Raw genomic sequence first — 9,976 nt, forward strand, 5'->3', positions numbered from 1 at the left:
TTAAAAGTGACAAATATCAAATTTAAATTCTTAAAAGTGAACTTTTCAAATATATTTCCAGTTAAATGTCGAAAATTTGATCTTCTGATATAGATTAGCTCAAAACTCTTACAAGCAGTTGTTCAGATCGAACAAAGAAAGTTACATACATTATCCGCCTGAACAAGTGTTCATCATCAAACAAACCACTCACTCACGTGTAAACCAAAAAAAAAACTACCACATAGTGAATTTTTGTTATATATTATTAATTTTCCCTCAAGGAAGTTTCATATGTATTAAAACAAGAGTAACAAAAATAACAACAACAAAAATATTGTAAACATATTGAATAATTTATTTGCGCTCGTGCTCACTGTCCGATCGTTTATTGACTGCACTGTTTTTGTTGTATTTCTTCTTCTTGTCGTCTTCTTGCGATCAATACACATACCTCTAATAGGATATGCAGAGAGAGAGAGACGAATTAAAGAAATTGTATCAAGGTTGGAGTTAAGTATACAGATAAATTTATCATCTGCTCCAGCAGCAGCACTGGTCAAGAGCATCTGCTCTTATATATCGTATCATGATGATTATTAACCGTACGTTTTTCTGCTGAACCTGAATTCGAAACAGCGTAAGGTGAATCTAGACACTTTTTCTTCTGCCACATATGAAGGCATAAGAAAACGAAGTAAATAAGCGCGTGCGTATCTAGACTTGAATAACAGAGGAAGAAAAAAAATGTTATAACGACCCATCCATTCGGCAGATGCGCATCAAAAGTATCTGAAAAATACAATGATTGCACCTGAGTTCGTATAATTCCCGAAAACAACAACAAAATAACAGAATCGATATGTTTGTTTCTGTGTCTCGTAGAAAAAAAAATACCGAGAGATGGGCACAGGTTGATGATGTGATGAAACTTTTGGTTTTTTTTTTTTTAAGTAAACATCTAAGTTCATTCACTCGTGCGTTTAGCGAGATCGAGGGTGCAACAATCATTTAATAATGTAATAATTTGTTTTAATGATAATTCAAAACGCAGCTAAACAACAATAAAACAAACAATTTGCAAGTTTACCTACCTCTAACGCCCCATTTGAATAAATGCATCGCACGCGGCTCGCGAGAGAAGTAAGTAACTCAACCATCCATCCATCCATTTATCTAAGGTAAGTTTCCTCATTTTTGTTCCTCCTATTAACACTAAAAGATTTGCAGTTTTGTTTTCTAAACTACTCTTTGTGTGCATGTTATGCAGATACTTGCGCGCGAGAAAAATGCTTTTAACACGAAGCTCGAATCATTTAACAACAATAATATAATAATAATATGATTGCAGATGAGAGATTGCATGCTAGCATGAGTTTTATACCTTTTAATAATGCACAAACTTAACTATTTCACTTTCATTTTTTGTTTTGTTTAAAAAAGCTGCAGTTATGGAATTATGAATTTACAAGTACGACTTACTATTTCATAATTGAGGAGTCAATAAACGGTAAGTTTATGATGGTGTGTTAATTCGTTTATTTTCTTAATTATTTTTTATCCATTTTCAGCTCCAAGCAGACCCCAGGATGGACAAACGAGACAAAATAGGTAAGTTTTGTTTTTTATTTCGTGTTTTTCTTAACGTGAACAAAGGCTTCTTATAAAAAATATATCATCGCGCGCTAAAAAAACACATCGTTGGTACAACAAATGACGTCAAGTATTCATCGTCGTAGGAAAACAACAACATATGCTCATTCTTCACTCACTCACTCTCTCTATCCATGTCGCTGCTTCTTTCTACGAATATTGTCTTGTAAATAAAACGACGACGACGACGTTCAGCAGAGTTCAGGTACAAAAGTTTGCCGTGTGTGCAAACTACTTACCCTTTGTATACGGACAGGACAAACATTTGTACCTTTATTTAGTTTAGCGAGAGATATCTACTCTACAGAAGAAGAAGTTCAATTATGTAGATCAAAGTATAAAATTTATGCGCGTTTTCTGTGCGTGTACAAACATTCTAAAGAAGGGATACTAGGACCTACAATAGTGCAGGACAACATAGGGACCGGAAGGAATACAAAGTTTCTTATATTAATTTTGAAATTAAAAAAAAACGAAGAAGAAGAACAGAAGTATAAGGACGTCTGTCGTTGTATTAAATAGTTAATAAAAGGAGGGAGAGATGGTCAAAGGTATTATTATAAAGATATTTATTTAACTGTACTTAAATAAAAAGCGGATAACTGACCCATGGTCAGTAACGCGGTACATTAGCTCTGCTATACCTACGTGCAATGACCCTTTCTCGCATAATGTGATGCAATTCAACAGGATAGGGACAGGTACATAAAATTAAAAATATTTTTGTTACAGACCCTAAAGGTCAAAGGGTTATCCTCTCTGCTAATTTCTGTTATTTATTCCGGAGATCTAGATCTCGTGGAAGGGGATCGTCCGACTAATTTAGTGCAAAGATCAATTTACATATATTTCATTCCTTTTATTATCGTGTAAAACAGACTCAATGGTCCTTACGATGGTCAAATCGCATCGACAACAGTAACGGTTAATAAATTCTTGTCTATTGTTTTTCCTCATCCATCTCTTGTTGAAGATGCATCTTATAAAACTTTTTTTTTTTTGAATGAAATGGAAAAAAGGTTTGTTATTAATTTACATATTTCTTTGATACAAACCTTTTTTCTTTTCATTCAATAAAAAAAAGGAAATATGGGACTCGAAAAAGGTCCGAAAACCATCAGAACCTATTGTTGTGTAAAATTACCAGAGACTGACCATACCTAAAAAGTACTCTATATATTCAGTTAAGAAATTACGCGGCATTCTTCTTGTTCTTGTAAGCCAATGTTTGTATCAATATTCAAAATTTAAATGGAAAGGATCTGCCCTAATTTTTTTTTTCGGTATTTAGAACTTTAGAAGCAGATAAATCATCGCGCAACAAGTTTTCTTTTGCATTAAAATGACCGTTAAGTACACTTTTTTTGGGATCGCAGGAATTTCATGTTAAACTGTACATTTCTGAGAAAGTAAAGACTTGCCAATCACGACAACGACGAACAAAACAGAAGCTCTCTCATTTACATTTCATTTCTTTTCCAACTCATATGTGTGTTTAAAAAACGAAGATTTAGTTCGCGGTTGGAATTTTAATTTTCCTCGCCATGCCATGAAAGCCATAAATTATGTATAGTCAAATATATCACATTCATGAGCCAATTTCATGTATGATATCAACTCTCGTCTTGTAACAACGAGCTGAATAATGAAATATATATTTGTATCATCATCAAAAAAAAAATACATTTTTGATACAAAAAGTCAGGTAGAAGTAAAACAGTAGCACATTTTTTATTGTTATTGTCGCGATGAAGACGAGATTAAATTATTTTATGATTTCTACAAAAAAACACGAAAAATTTGAATATGACACGTTTCTACTAACATTTTTTCGTTGTGTGACGTTAGAAGTTTCTCAGACAAGTTTCAAGATTCTGACCAAAATTAAGTGTCAGCGAAATAAGATACATACACGGAAATAGATAAATACTATCTCTAAAAAAAAATTGCGAGTAAAAAAAATGAGAATCTCTATAGTCGCAAAAAAAATAAAGTTATCTCGAAATGTGACTAACTCTCACGATTATCTTTGAGGTTGTGCAAATTGCGCGCAATTAAGAGTTTTATGAGCTCATCACTTTATCTTTCAATGAAATTTGATCATTTTTCTGTCATTGGATCGCTCATATTAATTTTTTATGATTTTTTGCACAGAAAAAAAATCATCACACGTGTAAGCTTATCTGTTAAAAAAAACATTAAGTATTTAAGTAGCCGGAATCTTTTCTCATGAATGAGCGCAGCAAATATTTATCACTTATTTACGTAATCAGGAGAAATTTTTTTTTCATTCCAAACGAATGTACAACGTGCAAAAAAAAGCAGCAAAAAAAAACAAATATTACAAATCAGTAGGTTTAATGATACACTTTCAATTTCAAATGCAACTCATGATTTTGGTTTAGAGGTAACTTATGGCATGGTATGTAGATGGAATGAAAACGCACTGAAGCGACCATGCTGCATTTTATGAGCGCGAATCTCTAAAAATATCAGTTGCAGTTACACCTTTGATTTGAATAATTTGTTTAATAAGAGGGCGTTGTTCATACTTAATCGAAGAAATTTCTGAAGGATCAAAGCGAAAATTGGATTTTTCTCTAATTGGTTGTTAAAAAATTAAAAATAATTATTCCAGTGACAAAAAATTTCCTTTAAAGAATCAATTTTAGGCTTTTAGTAAAGGAAAAAGTTGATTTTTGAGATTTTCCAAAATAAATGTGATCTACAAGGTCAACTCAAGGTCAAAGTTGATTCTTTTACTACTATGCAAGTCCTTCTATATCAGTAGACATTCTTATGAGGTTCAGTTTGCTTCAGTTGTCTCAAATTAAGCTTCTTAATGAAAGTTTAACCTAAAAATTAAATTTTTGTTATTAATATCAAAACAAAACTCACCTTCTGATCATCTATGATCGATCCCATAATTTCTCCATAAATTTCTGGTATTGAATATTTAAAAAGCACTAAAATTATGCTTACGATGCGCATTGATAATTATTAGCAAGTATTTTATGATGATGATGAAAGATTCAAACCTTTATGCAAGCAATTTATTGCAGAATTTGATCAAAAAAGTTGTAATACGAACCTTTTTCACGAAAAAATCATCGAAAATCTTGATAAATTGTTGAGGTGAATGCTTTCCCAAGTATGTTATCGGTGTTCAATTACCTCATTTATTATTAAAAATATCACTTATTGATACAAAATCACGACAAATTGTGAAGAAAACGGTTTCATTTTTCTTGCTAATTGTTGATGAATGCACTTTTTATCATTTCTCATGCAGCAAAAAAAAAACAAAAGTCTGCTTGATTGATTTTTCGTATCAAATACAGTTGTGATCGATGCAAAGTCTATAATTTGTAAGCTCGGGAGCGAATTCGTTCCGTTGAATATCATAAATGGTAATCAATTGAGGTGAAATTGATGGCTTGTGTGTAACGGTTAAATCTCCATTTCTCTCTGTCATTTCATTTCGCTGGCAAAGACATAAAATTGTTTCTTTTTTACAGTAAATCACATCCCACTTAATTGAAAATAAGTACAACAACAGTATATTGGTTACCATACTCTTTCTTTCTTTCGCATTTTATGCTGATGTTGTTCTCCGATGTGATGGTGTGTGCATAATAATCATCCATTATTCAATCAATACACAACAATTTTGTTCGTGTTCGTTCATAAAAAAAAATGGTAAGTAACTCACTCATTGATCAATTGAAACGTACAAAAATTATATAAATCGTGATCTTCGTCCATTTCTCGCGAAGCAACTTCTTTGATCAAAACCACGAGCAGCAGAAGAAGAAGAACTGGGAGGAGGAGACAAAGGTAAACGAACTTCCATTATGTGATGTCGATGAAGCTGGAGCTCGAATACCAATGAGCAAACTGCAAAAAAAAAATCACTATACCATGTAAATAATAAGCACTGTCCAAGATCGAAGAAATGTCGTTACGTCGTCTTCGTTGCAATATCGCCACTTTTTGCGGATACTACTACTACAACGAACATCATGCAAAGTGAAAATTTTATGACTTTTTATGAGACGAACATAGTTGACGACGAACAGCGAACGTTCCTTATGAAAATACGCAAATTGAGGGCAAACGTTCGCTTATCGCTTTTTGTACGAATTTGTCGCGCGTCGTGCAAGAAATAAAATATTTATCATTCAGAAATGTAAATATTTATGGACTCACAAAATCGAATGCCAAAAAATTTGTTGATTCGAGCGAATCGGTGGCCCAATTTCTGTTTCTGAAAAAAAAAATACAATTTGATAAGTTAAAGTTGCACGTCAAAAGAATTGAAACAAGCAAATTTTTGATTTTCGAAAATTTTTCGAAATTAAAAATTTGTGAATATCGAAAATGTAAAGTTGAGCTCTTGTCAAAATCAAAAGTTTTCATTAAAAAAAATTAGTTCAAAAATTTTACATCGAAATTCGAAAATCAAATCTACGAAAATTTTAATTTAGTTTCGAAAATTTGATTTTAGAAGTTGAAATTTTCATACAAAAAATATTTTTACTGAAAAATTTGCTTTTGACAAGAATTTTTAACTACAATTTATTTTTTCGAAATTAATTTTTTTTCGAAATTGAAAATTTTTCGAAATTGAAAAATTTTCGATATTATAAATTTTTCGAAATTAAAATTTTCGAAATTGAACTCTTGTTAAAATCAAATTTTTGCATTAGAAAAGTTATGTTTCAATAGTAAAACTTCGAAATTCGAAAATCAAATTTTCCAAAATTTGATTTTCGAATTTCGAAGTTTAAATTATTGGATTAAAAATAATTTTTAACAAAAATTTGGTTTTAGCAAAAATTTAAATCTCCTTTTTGTTAAAATTTTTTTTCGAAATTAAAAATTTTCTAATTTCGAAAGAATTTTCGAAAACCACTAATGTCAAAAAACTTGACAAACTTCATTCAAAAAATTATTTTCAAACTGATTTCAATTCGAAACGCTCTAACAAAACTCTTTTCAGGTGTCCTCATTTGTATATATGGATAAAAAAATACTCAACATCCACCCGCCAACTCATGTGTGAAGACCTCGGAAAGTTTTGCCGGAGAAACAAAGGGACATAATGTGAATATAATCTACCTTGATAGACTCATATATATGGAGAGCGGAGAAAAAGAAGAAAAAAACGACTAAATGAAGAAACGTTTTTAAATTAAGCTCGTAACATTTTATCATCAAGCAACATGGAGTTACCGATGCGCGACGCCAACGACAGGCATAACGCATTTTTTTCTTCATTCTGAGACACAAGGAGGAACATTCTCCTCTAAGAAGAAGCAGAAGAAGAAAAAAAATGTCTGTTCAAAAATTTAATTGTGTATCAGATAAATTGATGCTTTGGACAGAAAACGAGGGTCGGCAGTTTTTTTCTTCTTCTCCTTTTTTTTAATAATAAAATTATATAAAAATTTTGTGTTTTTTTTCGCACACCTTGTAGTTTTTTTTTATATTTTTTTGAGAAATATTCTGACGAACTGTCTGGGAGAGAATTGCTGACGATAAAGAAAACCATAAAAAACAACGTTTAATAATAATATGACCCCCTTCTTCCGATGTCACATGTACAAAAAAAACGTTAAATGTATGTAAATTGAGTTCAATATAATAACATCCTTTACTACTTTGTGTCTTTCCATTTTTTTATCAATTCGTTTCCCACAAACCAAATACATAAATTATGATAAGTAGTGTCATGTAAGTTTAATTAGCAGCAAAATTTTAATTTTTTTGTACTTTAATCACACGCACAGAATGTCATATTGTTCTTCTTGTTCTTATTCTTTATCAGTCACCTTTTTTTTAATTCAATTTTCAAAAAAGAACAATAGAGCACAATTTCCTTTCGCATGTAAATTTTGTTTATTACAGCGAAGCAGTTGATAAGAGCAGAACGTCTTTCAAAGATGGCTTCAATAGTTTCGTCATTACTGAAAAGTGATTTTTTCTTCGAATGTACTCTCAACATGTCTCTGATTTATCTATCGCTCGTCTTATCATTGATAAATAAGTTGTTGAGCAATGTCAATTTCGGAGAATCGTCTCTCCACGCCTTTTAATCTAAAGCTATAGTTGAGTGAGGTGTTTTCGTGTGATGAACAGGAAATTGATCATGCAATTGATATCAAAATGAATGTCGGAGCTGATAAATTGACAAGTAGGTATTGTGAGTTGATTAAAAGTTTATTTGAGAGGTGTTTGATAAGAGAGGAATCTGGAGATGACGAGCAGTTTTTTCAGCTGAAGAGTTAAATATCAAGTTTAAAGTTTCAAAAACAACTTTCACAACTCTTAAGGGTCTAAATTTCAACTTTCAAAACTCTTAAGGGTCCCAATTTCAACTTTAAGACCTCACATGGGTCTCAACTTTAACTTTCAAACCTCTTAAGGGTCCCAATTTCAACTTTAAGACTTCACATGGGTCTCAATTTCAACTTTCAAATCTCTTAAGGTCCCAATTTCAACTTTAAGACTTCACATGGGTCTCAATTTTAACTTTAAGACCTCACATGGGTCTCAATTTTAACTTTCACAACTCTTAAGGGTCTAAATTTCAACTTTAAGACCTCACATGGGTCTCAATTTCAACTTTAAGACTTCACATGGGTCTCAATTTCAACTTTCAAATCTCTTAAGGGTCCCAATTTTAACTTTAAGACTTCACATGGGTCTCAATTTCAACTTTCAAATCTCTTAAGGGTCCCAATTTCAACTTTAAGACCTCACATGGGTCTCAATTTCAACTTTCAAACCTCTTAAGGTCTCAATTTCAACTTTCAAACCTCTTAAGGGTCCCAATTTCAACTTTAAGACCTCACATGGGTCTCAATTTCAACTTTCAAACCTCTTAAGGTCATAATATGCACTTTCAGAAATTTTAAGGGTCTCAATTTACAATTCAATATTTTTTTAATTTTTCAATCCAAATTCTCAAATCCTTCAAGAGTCATAAATCAAAACTTCCGTTATCTAAGCGAAAAAAAATTTCATCAAAATTTCTTGGAAATTTCTTCGCATGTCGTCGTTCAAAACCTTCTTCTTCCTCAATTCTTCCATTCTTTCCTATAAAAAAAAAAATAAAAAATTATCATACAAATTAGGTAACGATAATAATTTTATGATATTGACTAGCATTGATGTCACCTTTTAACATACTTCTACACATACACGCACACAGAAAAATCAATGCAAAAATTTTCTTTTTCCATACACAAATTGTACAGACGATAAAATAATAATTTTTAATGTGTGTCTGTCTCCAAAAAAAATGGGAACGGAAGAATAAATTTTTTGGGCTGTACGAAAAAAAAAATTTGTGTTGTGCATAAATTCTGATTTGTTTTTAATCACCAAAAATTTATGCAACTTTCCAATTAGTCGAAAAAAAAAATTCCTCGACCTCAGACGATACTTACATAATCGTCAAGCTTTAAATTTATTGCCTTCTTGATATGATCGATTTCTAATAGGCGATACCTACCTATTAAGCGAAGGTCCGACAGGCATTTTTTTTTTGCATTTATTTAATGTGTCATGCAAATGACGATAAAGTTTATGTTTATCGTCATCGGTGAGTCATTTTAAGTCGACGTCGAGCAATTAAGAGACCCAACTTCGCTCGACACGAAGTCGAGTCAAAAATGTAATCAATGTTATCAGAAATTTTTATAGTCAAGTCGATTTTTGTTTATTTTTCGGGTGAATTGCAAAATGTACGTTGGATTATAGCAGATAAGAAAGTTTTTGCAGACAGGTTTTTGGAAATTATTTGAGGAATTTTCGGAAGAGGAGTTGTCGTCAATAAATATCCACGTCGTTGTTGGGTCTTCCATTTAAATTGCAATAAATGTATATAGCGCGTTTATATAAAAAAAGGGAAAATTCCACACATGCGCATACAAAATCACACAGATATTGGGTAAAATACAACCTTTGAGAGGTATCTTCAAAAAATTTTAAGGCATTTCTTCCATAATGCCTTTTCTTGCGAGTTGACGTACGCGAGTTGTCTGTATCTATAGACATACGGGCCCGTACAGAACGTCGTGTGAAAAAGGAATGATGATAACGACGAACGTTACTTGAATACATTACATGTGCCTTGCTACGGAATTAAATATGCAAAAGAAGAGAAATAAGCGCGAAAAGATATCTACCTTATTTTGAATGAGTGGCATACACGTCGCTCGTACATTCGCCTGGATCGAAGAACTCAAGTCTATCTCATCCAACCGAAGTCTGACGATGTGTGTCTACATGTGTACCTACATGTGTGCTACGTACGTGCCCGTATATTGCCCATGGA

Source organism: Culicoides brevitarsis, chromosome 3, assembly GCF_036172545.1.
Source record: "Culicoides brevitarsis isolate CSIRO-B50_1 chromosome 3, AGI_CSIRO_Cbre_v1, whole genome shotgun sequence".
In the NCBI taxonomy this organism is placed as follows: Eukaryota; Metazoa; Arthropoda; class Insecta; order Diptera; family Ceratopogonidae; genus Culicoides; species Culicoides brevitarsis.